This window comes from Hetaerina americana, unplaced genomic scaffold (assembly GCF_022747635.1).
Source record: "Hetaerina americana unplaced genomic scaffold, ioHetAmer1.1.p SCAF_9, whole genome shotgun sequence".
In the NCBI taxonomy this organism is placed as follows: Eukaryota; Metazoa; Arthropoda; class Insecta; order Odonata; family Calopterygidae; genus Hetaerina; species Hetaerina americana.
The window spans coordinates 20,874,622-20,888,846 of NW_027287538.1; the positions used below are offsets into that span (position 1 = coordinate 20,874,622).

General features: G+C 38.7%; 1 protein-coding gene across 1 annotated transcript in view; it reads right to left on the reverse strand.

The window, feature by feature from the left end:
• Positions 1 to 5,675, reverse strand: part of LOC139698821 (alpha-tocopherol transfer protein-like) — a 95,666-nt gene extending 89,991 nt beyond the window's left edge. Inside the window, exon 1 of the mRNA XM_071597751.1 lies at positions 5,465 to 5,675. The gene's annotated coding sequence lies outside the window, so the exon portion shown is untranslated. The remainder of the gene's footprint in view (positions 1 to 5,464) is intronic.
• Positions 5,676 to 14,225: the final 8,550 nt, after the last annotated feature.

Below are 14,225 nucleotides of genomic sequence, written 5' to 3' on the forward strand. Positions count from 1 at the left end.
TCCAACATCCCTATCCTGTTCCTGCCCTTTCCTCGTTTGCCTAACATTCTCCCCTCAATTACAGTCTTCAACATCCCGCTGCCGGTCAATATTTTCTATACATAATGGAAAATCCTAGCAGCAGCAGTAATTCAGACAGAAAAGGGATTGCTGTTAATTTTGAGCGATTTACGGGAACAATGATTTAGGTAAGGAATGAGGTTTTTACCACAAGAAGACTAAAGAACTGAGATCATCGAAAAGTAGGAAAACTAAGTTACACGCAAGTGCAGATTGAGCGGTTCATGTATTTTGGGAATTCTGTGATAATAAAGGAGTATTATAAGGGGGGATATTAAGAGAAGAATAACGATAGCAAAACAGGTAGAAGCAATAATAAAAAAAATATTTATGTCGGGTACACTTGGGTAGAGATAAGAAGAAAAAAGAGCTCTTTTAATTTTTAGAGTATTGCTTTATATGGACGTGAAACCTGGACGTCAGAGGCAATAAAGAGGACTGGTTTAGATTAAGAGGCTTTCGAGAAGTGACAGTGTGTGGAATGGGACTGAGTGGAAGACTAGCAAGTAGGTTCTAAATTTGGTGGACGAAGAGGGAGTAAGTTGTTGTCCTGGTGAGCTCCAAATAATTTAGAATAAAGTGATAGGAGGAGTGAAGTCGATAGGTAAAAATGGTTGTACGTGTGTGTTGTAAATGTTGACAAGTCCGTGACATAGGAGGGAGGGCAGGTGAAGAAAGCGGTGTGTAAAGAAAGGGAGATAGCGAGCTTCTTAGCATGAATATATGCAGAAATTAACGAGGAAATGAAAAGAGAAAGAATATTTAGAAAAGGAAGGGGAAAAGGTTTCTAAGTATACGTACAAGTAAATAGTATATTTGGGATCGTCCAATAACCTACTATTAAGATACGAAGAACCCATTTGATTGCGGCGAATATATGAAATATTGAGAAAAGGTGGGGGGTCCATCAATGATTCATTAACTCTAGTGCAAAAATATTTGAAAGAGGAAGATGCATTCTTAAACGTGTTCATTAATTTTCTAAGAAAATATTTCTCTTATGTGTAAAGTCAATTTCAAATGACTGACGGCTTTGTGGAGAAAAACTATATATATATATATATATATATATATATATATATATATATATATATACATATACATACATATATATATATATATATAAGTATATATGTATGTATATATATATATATATATAACGATTGAACGGAAAAACCCACTCGAGCGGCACAATAATGGGCTGACACAATATAACACAAATATAATAGAATAGCAACATTTAAAAGGACACCCACACGGTAAATTGTTCGAGCTTTCGGCCCTCTCAGAGGCCTTCTTCAAGAGAGAAGTGTCCTTTTAAATGTTGCTATTCTATTCTATTTGTGTTATATTGTGTCGGCACATATATATATATATATATATATATATATATATATATATATATATATAGAAACATTTTTCCATCATGTAAATCTTGGGACTGATAATTGTGGTGGTTTCCCGTCATGAGGAAGTATTTGGTAGGCAGGAAAAGTGGCTGAAGGTGGTATTGACCGGCAGTGGGATGTTGGAGACTGTAATTGAGGGGAGAATGTTGGGCAAAAGAGGAAAGGGAAGGAACAGGATAGGGATGTTGGACGGGATGAAGGGAGGAAGAAAGTACTCGGAGATGAAGAGTGACTTGTTGCAGAGTAAGATGCTGGATTTTGCTAGGGGGCACAAATTATTTAATTAGTAATTATGTCCATCCAAAAACCTACTTTAACCGGTAGATTCCCTAATAATAATAATATATAGAAACATATATAAGGAAAAGGGATAGGAACACACATAAAGGACGAACACAGGAGAGGTGGGGAAGGCGGAATCAAGCAGATCACGAGAGTAGAAATATTTCCTAGACCGGGATATATATATATATATATATATATACATATATATATATATATATATGTGTGTGTGTGTGTGTGTGTGTGTATATATATATATATATATATCTCTTTTTCGCGAAATGTTTTAAGTTTGAAATTTTTTTACCCTGTACCTCAACTGTGATGAATGTTGCTCATCAAAACCAAAAAAAAAAATTTTACATCAAGTGCTCATTGTTTTTGTGCAATATTGATCAATGTGCTTATTCCGAATGGAAAGTGACAAATATTTCTCTCCATTCATCTAAATAATAGAAAATTAATTTCACCGTTGTAAATGTACACTGTTCCTTAGTTCCCCATATCCGTCTTCTCTATTCAATCTGATTAATGTAACTGGTTTTAATTTTAGCCGCCTAATATACTGTACGTCACCTTTTATGTCGTCTTAAAACCCTCACACTGCCAACTTGTTTATTCGTTATTTTGCATCACGCTTATTCGCTTTTATTCCTGAATAAAATATCGAGGAATTTTCCCCCGGAGATAAAAGTCGATTTTATTGCATAAAAGCAGGAATATTGATAAAATTATTCACGAATATGGAACAATTGAAACAATTTCGTTCGTCACTTGTTTAAATTTCGAATGTACCGTCGCATTATCACTTAGCAACCTTTGATTATTTTTTTTTATCTTAAGCCTTGAAAGGAAATTCGACAATTATATGAATTCTATTTTTCTGGACGAGCGGTGAAAATTATTTCTTTTTAATTGTTTTCTAATGTGTTTTCGTAAAGTAATCGCTTTGTTCCATCAATTGAGTTATTTTTCATTAACTTCCCTTGTTTTCTACAAATGTTCATATCTCTGCTTATTCAGAAAAAAATGGCGGACGTAAGCTCACATGTTATCCCAGTGTCAAGACTTTTTATCCCTTATTTAACTGCAGTTCGCGTCAAGGGCGATTCGCCTTAAAGAAAATGGTAGCAGTACACAATGTCAACGCCCTTTCCCGACTGGAATTTTCCGCGTGTAGTAATGAAAACTCAAAATTTTTCTCCTACTTCTAATCAAGTGTGCGACTGGCTCGGAAATATCGCTTCTAGAGATTGGGTAGAATTATTTTACTCTTTGATTGTACACTGTGTCTTTTTTTGGGATATTCATTGTTGCATGGTGAAGGTCATGCTCCGTTACTTGGAAATATATCTCTCTATCCCTCTCTCTCTCTTTATATATATATATATATATATATATATATATATATATATATATATATATATATATATATATATGCATATTTGTATGTATATATATAAATTATTTATATATATATATACGTAGAAGGTCGGTTTGGTCGGTGATGCTAGAGTTCACTCACTACTAAGCACGACGGCGTGTGAAATTCTCACACCAGGGTAGTGGGGTCAGTTCCTACCCCTGTGCCGCTTATGGTTTCCCAGGAATATCTGGTGCCCGAAAATCAGTGTTTAATCCTTTGTCTAACCGTTACATTCCGACCCTCTGTTTAAAGCTCCGTGTCAAACATTAACAACTTAATATGTGTCTAACTACCTCCGTTATCTAAACATTGCAGGTTTCTTGAACGGTTGAATATACCACTGTCGTTCGCTTATCAATAATTGATTCGCGATTAAACAATAGTCAGTTCAAGTACATTGGAAAAAATTGAATAATAAGTTCAAAAAATATTTTTATAACCATTTTCAAACTTAGTTATGACTTTGCTTTTAAATACCTGCCGAGGGTAACTTAATAAGCCGACAAGTAGCTATTGCGTGAGCTACTCCAAAAGTTCACATTAAAGGTTAAATGTTAATGACCAAGATAAATAAAGAAGGGCATTATAAGAAGAATAGGGTTGGGTAAAGATGCTTTCATTAGAAGAAAGAATTGATGACAGAGATGAGGAGTCAGAATGCTTTGAAAAGGCTCGTTAAACCTTAGAATGGAGGATGGTATCATACGACGCGGAAATTTGGTCATTGCAACAAAATGATAGGCATGGATTTGATACTTTACATGCATAATATACGTAATGTACTCTGAGAGCTATAGAAAAGATTTTGATTGAAATAAAATAGAGATATCCTCGGATTTAGACCGAAAAATATGACACGTATGATTAAATGAGTGATTAGATATGGGTGGGAAAGAATGAATCTTGTTTGTAAAGAGTGGAAATGATAACAGTGGTATTTATGGTATGTTGCAATAATTGGCAGTTGAAATTTGGACTAAAAAAAGTGCGTATTCCCACCCGAACCCTTACTGCATTGGGCACATCGCAATGGAATGTGTGGACTCAATTAAATACTTTGGCGTTACAATCACTCACGATCTCTCCTGGGTGAAACACGTACGGGGAATATATGGATAAGCTTTCAAAAAATTAGGATTTACTAGAAGAGTACTGGGTTAATGTGATGAAAATTTCAAAGAGAAATGTTATCTGTCACTGGTTAGGCCTCATTTAGAATATGCTGAAAGAATATGTGATCCTTAGGAAGTTTGATTAATTGCCGAGTTGGATCGCGTTCACCCCCTGCCACACATCTTCGTAGTGGATTGCAGGGTAAATATATAAAATTAAATAAACAAATATATTATGATATTCCTAATTAGCCTGTTACTACTTACGAATATCAGTTTCTTCTTTTCAGTTGGTTAATTCGACATTAGAGATAGTTGAGGTTCTTATTTGGTGTAATTTCATTATAATGAACAAGTAAGTATCAAAATAACTTGGCGTTACTTCATAGTTGGACAAAAAAACTCGTTCGTCAAGTTAAAGACAATAATTTTAGCTGATGACTATGTTGGATGACATGGCGGTTTTATGCAAAAATAATATGCACTTAACCACTGCAAGTTAGGAAATAAATTGGATCTCTTGAGAATTTATTTGCCCAAGAAAGGTACTTCGAGAGAGACACAACAGCTTTTAAGTTTAAAATGAAATTAAACTTATCTTAGAGTGGGGGTCAAGAAAATACGATAAACATGGTGAAAATAATGATTTTATACGGCTGGGCACGTTTGGGTCCGGTTTCATTCTTCAGTCAGTAAATAACTAGAAAATGTACTTAACTCGAAGGTTAGCGACCAGTCAGAATTGATAAACAAATCAGAATGAAAGTGAATATGATTATAAGCGATATCTCTTTCTTCTTAAATTAACGAGCACTTTAAACTGTACACTTGAGTGGTTAAAAAAAGCTGCCATATAATACTATACGCTGGCTTTAAGCGGAGATTACCAAGTTAACTGCCCATGCAGTCAACTGTCACTTTGACGAGATAATATTCTTCCATGACTAAATTTGGGGAATTTTCCTCGCAAACCTTTGTCCACTTGGCAGAATAACTACGTCTTTTCTATTTTAAATTAAGAAACACTTCTATCGCTCGATTTTGGGAAATTTTAACAAATCCATTTTTTTGTAACTGATTTTGTTGACCTTAAAAAAGTTAACCTTCAGTTTGACGTGATAGTATTCTTTAAGGAATGAAGGCGAGAGATTAAGAGAGAGTTTTTTTTCACTCACCTTTTGTCCTGCGGGTGCGCGAAATTAGTTATCCAATTCAATGTCGACTTGGCCGCTGGTTTTTTTCTTTGAGGTCTCCGGGAGTGAGTAACGAATGACAGGCACCAAGGTGCTGGCGTTGCAGTCCCTCCTGAGGTTGGTGGCCGACTGAACTAAAAAGAGAGGCGAACGGCAGAAGACTGAAGTCGCCTACCCGCGAAGCCTGACTGCAACTGTTTCCCACTTCCCCTCACCGCGTATAAGTGACCCAGACCCTCCCCTCGCCTCCCTTTCAACTCATCCCACCCGCATTCCCCCTCCCTGTGTTTTTCGTACTCCCCTCTCTCACTTATCCGTCACAGAAGCAAGGCAAGGTGGTCACCGCCCCATCGTATGTTTTCTGCTGCCTTTTCTCTCTTCAAAGCCATCTCTCTCCACCCGTCACACCTCTTGAAATCAAAATATAGTCATGGCAAAAGGCAGCACAGCATAACTCACACACACACTCACTGACCTGCTCCCACGCGAGGGAACGAGTGTAATTGCAAACAGGAATTTCCGAACGGCAAGAATGTCGCAACAATGATTCATTTCTGAATTACAAATGGAATTGTTGCGCAATTCAGACGAGAAAGATAGATGCGTCGTAATGGGCCCTATATTCTCGTGCCTGTATGTTTTACTCACGTTGCACCTGTGTCTAAGGGCAAAAATTAAACGTGGAAGAACAGTTTGGCCATCTAGGAGTTGCAATGACCGAGATGCTCAAAGTAGTAGAGACTTAAGGAGAAAAATTGCGTTAGGCATGGAAATTTTCACAAAGAGGGAATTGACGACAGGACGTTGAGGAGGATATGCTAAGAAAAAGCTCGTTAAAATATTGATAGGGAGGGTGGTATTGTACGGGGCGGAAACTTGGTCGCCTAGGCAGGATGATTGGCGTAGATCATAGAGACTTCTGGTATATTGTGGGTGAGGAGAATGATGAAAAAGATGAAGTGTACGAAAGTACCCGTGTTTGACAACAAAGGGCGTTCCTGAGGGAAGATTGTGTTATCATCGTGTGCTTCCATCTATCAAACGACGGTGAAACAAATTTCAGACTGATTTAATGGCTAGTTTGGATTCGGCAGCCATTCGAGGAAGACGTGTTTCGTGATTATTGCTTAAAGATGGAAAAAGAGCAGTATCGTCCGGTAATTTGCTTTTTGTTTTTGGATGGGAAGAAATGCGAAGAGATAAAAGAAAAGTTCGTTGCTGTTCATGGGGACACTTCGCCATCTATGACTAGAGTTAGATACTGGTTCAACGAATTTAAACTTGGGCGAACATCTGTTTTTGATGAGGAGCGACCAGGATGCCCGGCAGACGTTGTTACCGATGAAATCATTCAAAAAGTCCACGCCATGATTCTCGCTGATCGACGAACGAAAGTGCGCGAAGTAGCAGAGGCCGTGGGTGTGTCGACCGGAACGGCAATTAATATTTTACATGATAAGTTGGCGATGAAAAAATTGTCGGCCCGATGGGTGCCGCGATTGCTCACGGTGGACAACAAGCTGATCCGGCTGTCAACTTCATGAAGAAATGGCTCGCGGGATAAAAAATTAGCTCAAACGAGGAAGTTATCACCGAGACGGAGGCGTATTTTGGAGAGTTCGAAAAATCCTATTTTTTGGAGGGGTTAAAAAAATAGCCGGAACGTTGGGAGAAGTGTATCTTTCTAAAAGGGGACTATGTTGAAAAATAAAAAAAAATGTATTTGAAAAAATTGTTTTATTCATTTCTAACACGGGTACTTATTGAACCTCCCTAGGACAGAAAAGAAAACGTAGAAGGAAATACAAGGCATGGTATGGAGCAAAAAAAAGAGAGGATTTTTGGGAGAAATCCAAAGGAGGCAGGAGGGATGGCTACAGAGCGTTTTGATCGGCAGTGGGATGGTGAAGATAGATGGGAGAATAGAGGGCGGAATGATATATCCATAGGGGTTTAATTAAAGTGCCGTTTGTCAATGGTTGTTTTTTATTATGAGAGGCAAGGAAATATATCGTCGTGCAACTGAAAGGAATGTACCTTTCCTCGAAACCTTACTAAATCTGTAGAGTACCAATAATAGATTGGGTTAGACAAAGATGCTTTCGTGAGGATTGAATGGATGACAGGGATGATGAGAAAGGCTGTTAAAAAAATTCCAAATCCTCGCAATACGCCTTCAACTAAGACTCTCTCCACTAATTATTTCCCCTCTCGATTTATTTTTCAACTTTTTATGGATTCTTCTCCCTAATTATTTATTTACATTCTTTCATTTCCCTCAACTTATATTTATATTTATTTGAATACCCTACAAGCCACTGATAGGGTGTGTGGAAGGGGGTGAATACACACCAGTATAATTTTACCTGAACATGACCCTACCGCGGTCGAACAATGTTATTATGATCCCCTATCGTTCGTGGAATAAATGACATCCTTAATCTTACTGTTATGCACTTGAAGCCTCTAATTTTACTAGCATGATCTCTCCTACTGTAGTACGATGGGGGTAATAATACATTTTCAACATCACTGCTAAAGAGACATCCTTCCAATAAATGCAAGAGATTTAATCTGTAATTTAACCTTCGCTCCATGAGTGATTCCCAGCCTAGATGCTCTAATATTTTGGATACACCTCTAAGTTTATCATAACAACGTTTTACAAATCTAGCTCCTCTACGCTGTAGGCAACCCAATCCGGCAGTCAATCCAACTTCGTGAGGATCCCATATACTTTCGGCAAATTCTAAATGAGGCCTAACCAACGACAGATAATATTTCTCTTTGACCTTTTCATCACATTCACCAAGTACTCTTCTAATAAATCCAAATTTTTTGTTAGCTCGTCCACATATTTCCCGTATGTGTTTCACTCAGGAGAGATCGTGAGTGAGGATAACCCCAACGTATTTAATTGAGTATACACATTCCATTTCGGTGTTCCCAATGCAGCTGGCGTTCAGGAGGGAATTGCATTGCTCTTTTTACAAAAAAATATGACTACACACTTTTTTAACTTTCATTCTAATTAAAATTTGTTGTCTCAGGCGTAACTTTGTGGAATTTGCATAACATATTGAAATGTAATGAAATAATTGACTTTGTAATTCCACACACTTTATTTAAAAACACACGACCCAGGTTTCGACGTTGAACGTCATCATCAGGTGATCACCTGATGATGACGTTCAACGTCGAAACCTGGGTCGTGTGTTTTTAAATAAAGTGTGTGGAATTACAAAGTCAATTATTTCATTACATTTCAATTCATTCTAATTGCCAAGTATCGCACCAGCGTTGTATAGCTTTATAGTCATCTGATAAAGCTATTGAGTCCCCAGAATATCATGGTAATACGGATATCATGGTAAGCCACTGCATCGCCGACAAATATACGTATTTGACTAGTGACTACTAAGTCAGTGTCTTTAACGTAAAGTTCGAATAAAAGAGGTCCGATGACACTTCCCTTGGAGAACACTTGAAGTAACTTCTCCTGCATTTGAGCGAACTCCATCTATGATTAGTATTTGTACCCCACCATTCAAAGAGTCTTTAATTCGTCCCTGAATATTTTTATCTATGCCATATGCTTCTAGATTTACGAGTAGTTTACTATGAGGAAGTTTGTCGAAGGCTTTCTTAAAATCTATAAAAATCGCGTCCACTGGAATATTGCTCCCTCCCGAAATAAGAATATCGTGAACAAAGAGTGCAAGTTGTGTCTCGTGAGATCTACCCTTTCGGAAACCGTGTTGATATTTCTTTCTCAGTATTTCGGGGGTTACTTTCTTTCTTAAAACAAGCAAATTGATTCTGTAGCACGCATTTTAGGCTATTTATTCATATCGTTCTAATAATCTCCGCCATGGTGCATTTTTTCCTCGATATCCCTTTTTCATATGTTCCCATTTTTTCTATCGCTCTGGGATGTGATTCCAATTCTATTTTCTCTACCGTGTTTCCTGTTTTATCTTTTGTATCTGAATCAATTAGGATTTGATTCTTCCCAGGAAACATTTACACATACATCAAAATATAATTTAATTGATATCTACCTGAGTCCCCGGGCATTTTCCATCCATACCTACGTCTTTTGTGGTGTCTAAACCAAGTGCTGGTTATGATTAACGCATGTGTCCTGCAGACCTCTATTGCTTCTCTATTTTCGGTCAGTCTTTTTATTCTCTGGCTTTCCTGTCCTCAACATCGTCCTAACGTTCCAAGACCCTATTCAAACTAGTTCAGTCCTCTTATGTGTCTCCTCAGTTCCTATTGTCGCTTTCGCTTTGCAAGGATTTCCTTAGATGACAACTGCGGGTACCTTGACTCCCTCGTTGCCAGGCACGACACACGACCAGTTGGGCCGAGCCCCGTGGTTGCCAGGATTCATTTTCATTGTAATATCCATTTTATAGGCCTTTGGATACATAACTGAAGCGTTTTTCATTTCGCCTTCCTAATTAGTGTTATTTCATGTGACACCATAACTTGATAGCTGCCCCACTGGGGTGAGACGCCTTTGCAGCCGCCTTTCTGTGGAACAGACGCTGCGCTGAATACCTTTCGTTTGGTTCCTTTCCCTTCGACTTATCAAGGACCAAGTAGTAAAAAAGGGGGAAAAGTAGTGTTAATATCTTAGATATGAATATAATTGAATCGAATACTACATTGTTTTTTAACGAATCACACAAGGAAAAGAGAACGCTCTACCCTGGGCTATTACGCCCGCCAAATATACGAGTATATGTACGAGGTACCTCGTATTACCAGGTACCATCTTCCTGGGAAACCATGACCGGCACAGGGAAAGGAACTGGCCCCCTTACCCTGATGTGTGAATTTCACTCGCCGTCGGGTTTAGTACTGGGTGACCTCTATCATCACCTACCAAACCGACCTTAGGGTTGATTACTGTGTTTATGGTTTACATATTATTATTATAAGGTAATCTACCGGTTAAGGTAGGTTTTTGGATGGACATAATTACTAATTAAAACATTTTGTGACTCCTAACAAAACACAAAATCCAGTATCCTACTTTACATCAGGTCCCTCTTCATCTCTGAGTACTTTCTTCCTCCCTTCATCCCGTCCAACATCCCTATCCTGTTCCTTCCCTTTCCTCGTTTGCCGAACATTCTCCCCTCTATCACAGTCTTCAACATCCCGCTGCCGGTCCATACCCCCTTCATCCACTTTTCCTGCCTCCATAGGATTGCTCCCTGCAAACCCCTCTCTTCGCCCACCATACCAAGTACTTCCTCGTTTCTTTTCTTCTCTGTCCATTTCACCTTCTCCATTCTTCTCCACACCCACATTTCAAAAGCCTCCAATCTACGTCTATCCTCCTGCTTCAATGACCACGTTTCCGCGCCGTACATAACTACGATCCATATCAAAGTTTTTACGAGTCTTTTCTTAAAAACCTTACTCAACTTCCCTCCCATCAACTCCCTCCTCCTTGTGAAAGCCTCTTTGCCTAGCGTAATTCTTCTCCTTTCGTCCCTACTGCTTTGGCCGTGTTGGTCGAAAACACTACCGAGATACGTATACTGTTCTACCTGCATATAGACGACAATAAACTACTTACTATGCATCGATTCCTTAAAATTTCCACAAGGTCAAGGTCGATAAGATATAAATATATGTATTGTGTCGATATACATCGTAGTTATATCCTACAGCTCTATTAACGCGTGTCAATTAAGAGTAGTGGGTGTTAATCGTTGTTATCAATTCTTAAAGGGGAGGTATACATGCGTGATAAGTTTTCGGTCGGGCGTGCGTGTTCTCTTATCACTGTAATTTTTATATAAACCCATCGGTTATCCTTTGAGCTTTATCATATGAATACCTAGCACTAATATTGTCGTAGTTGTCTGGACGAGGCATCTGTCAGCTTTCGCTAACACGAGTAGATGCGGAGATGAGTTTTCATTTTTTTTTTCAATCTAACCCAGCAAACATGATACGGGCGACCTTCACGTATGACCGCATCCTCAATATTATCTAGCTTATCCCTCGATTCCCTTCCATTCTTTTCCTTCCCTTAAGGTAGTCCAAGTTGACTTCGCGAGTTTTTTTAAGGGGGATGTTGATATTTTCCTCCTTGAAATACTGTATTTCAAAATTGATATACATTTATGATAAAAATTACTAATTCACGAATTTACTCATACTTTTGAAAGGTAATAGCTGAATTTTATTAAATACTTTATCAAAACAGTGGCGTATTGTAAAGCTTTAACCTCCGTTGATGAGGAGAAGTAGTAGTGTTTAGGGGAGGCGACCGACAGCCGAGGTCATTTGCGCCATAGGGGGGATGGACACGAAAGGATGAAGGGTGGAGAGAAACCCGGCGTCGGCATCAGCCTACTCTTTACGAAAGGCGCCTAGGGGTCCACAGCTTAACGTCCCATCCGACGGACGGCGTACTCACTCAAAGTGCCCTCCACAAAGCACCTCAAGTAGGGATCGAGATGCCACTGAAAAATATTCAACATGCAGCGGGTTCAAATCCGCCGGGATTGGAACCCGCGCCCTCAGGGTGGGAAGCCAGTACGTTAGCCCCTGCACCATCTCGATCCCCCCGGAGGAGAATTGGAATGTTTGGGAATGAAGCAATGTTATTCATTCTTTAACATCATTCACAAACTTTATATTCCGTCAGAAATGATGGAAAAATGTATAGATGCCAGCTTTTTTTGCCTTTTCCATTTCAAAATGCACAACGCTCTTTAACAGCTAATAATCAACAAATCGGTCAAACTGTGAACAGGAAAAAGTATCAATAATATCGATAAGTATTTGATTCAACTTACTATTTTACACAATTACGACGAGATATTCGTCAATTTTGGTCATGTAAACATCTATGTCCTCCGAGGTAACGCGAGGCTTAATTTACATTATTATTTTTTATCCGCTCCCTATTTCTTGGGTATTTGGAATAGCAGCATTATCTTCGTTTCCTTATAATTCAATTTCATTACATAACTACAACATTGATTGTCTCATACGCTCAGCAGAGGTTGCAAATCTTCGTCTTTTCATTAACATATTCAAGATCAGTAGACAGTTCCACCTCCTATAGTTTACGTACTATTATTTTGATATTCTCTCTCCCTAACTCAGCTTCCTTCTTTTCCAACAAAAGACAGCTTGGTCATCCGCTAGCCTAACTAATTTTAAGAATTCCTCTCCAACTTTCATTCCTATCTTTAGTTATTCCCATGCCCATTCAATAATGTCCGCCACATATACGTTGAACAGCACAGGTAATAATGGACGTATCTTTCCATGCAAATTTTAACTGAAATGTATGTTGTTTCTACATACGTACCCCTCCCATGTATCCTATTTTCAACAGATCACAGAGAATCAAATCTACAATAGCGGTAGTTGAAATAATACTTATTCTAGATGTTTGATGTGTTGATCCTGTTATATATGCAACTTTTTCTTAATTCACATTGGAATTCCCTGAAAATTTGGGTCACCTGATTTCCTTAGGAATGGAATGAAAAAGTAGACTAGTATTATTTTTTCTTAATTACAAATTTTACGATAGCAGTTCTGGTTTTGTCTGCTAATTATTTATTCCCTCTTTTTCCCTGTTGTAAGTATGGCTGATATCATCGCCGCAAAATACTGAATCGTTTAATAATATAATTATTATGAGGGATAATAACATTATATTTGGAATAATAATATTATTACTCCAAACTTACCCGTTAAGGTAGGTTTTTGGATGGACACAGCTCAATCAGCAAAACACAATTCAGCAACCTTCTCTACATCAAGTCCTTCTTCATCTCTGTGTACTTCCTTCCTCCCTTCATCCATTCCAACATCCCCACTCTGTTCCTGCCCTTTCCTCGTTTGCCTAACATTCTCCCCTCTATTAAAGTCTTCAAGATCCCACTGCCGATTAATACGCCCTTCATGCATTTTTCCTGCCTCCATAGAATTTCTGCCAACAAACCCCTCTCTTCGCCTACCATACCAAGTACTTCCTCATTTGTTTTCCTCTCTGTCCATTTCACCTTCTCCATTCTTCTCCACACCCACATTTCAAAAGCCTCCAGTCTACGTCTATCCTCCTGCTTCAATGACCACGTTGCCGCGCCGCACAAAACTACGCTCCAGATCAAAGTTTTCACGAGCCTTTTCTTAACACCCATTACTTAATGTCCCTATAATGAACTCCCTCCTCCTTGTGAAAGCCTCTTTGCCTGACGCAATTCTTCCCCTTACATCTCTACGACTTTGACCCTGTTGGTCGAAAACACTACCAAGAAATGTAAACTGTTCCACCTGTTTAAGTTTTAACTTAGCCTTTTTCTTTCTGGAAAATCGCACAACTTTTGTTTTGTTAATATTGATTCTCATCCCATACCTGTCGCACTGAATTTCCAATTCACTCAGCAATGCTTGCAACCCCTTGGCTGACTGACAAACTAAAGCTTGGTCATCAGCAAACCTAACTGATTTTACGAATTCCCCGCCCACCTTCATTCCTACCTCCAGTTCTTCCCATGCCTCTTTGATCATTTCCTCTGCATACAGGTTGAACAGCAACGGTGATAATGGGCAACCCTGCCTTAGACCCCTTCCTAACACTGCCCATCCTGACTCCCCGTTTCCCACCCGCACCTGAGCAGTCTGAGACATATACAGGTTGCGGATTAGCCTCCTTTCCCTCCAATCTATTCCTATTTTCTGCAATATACTCATT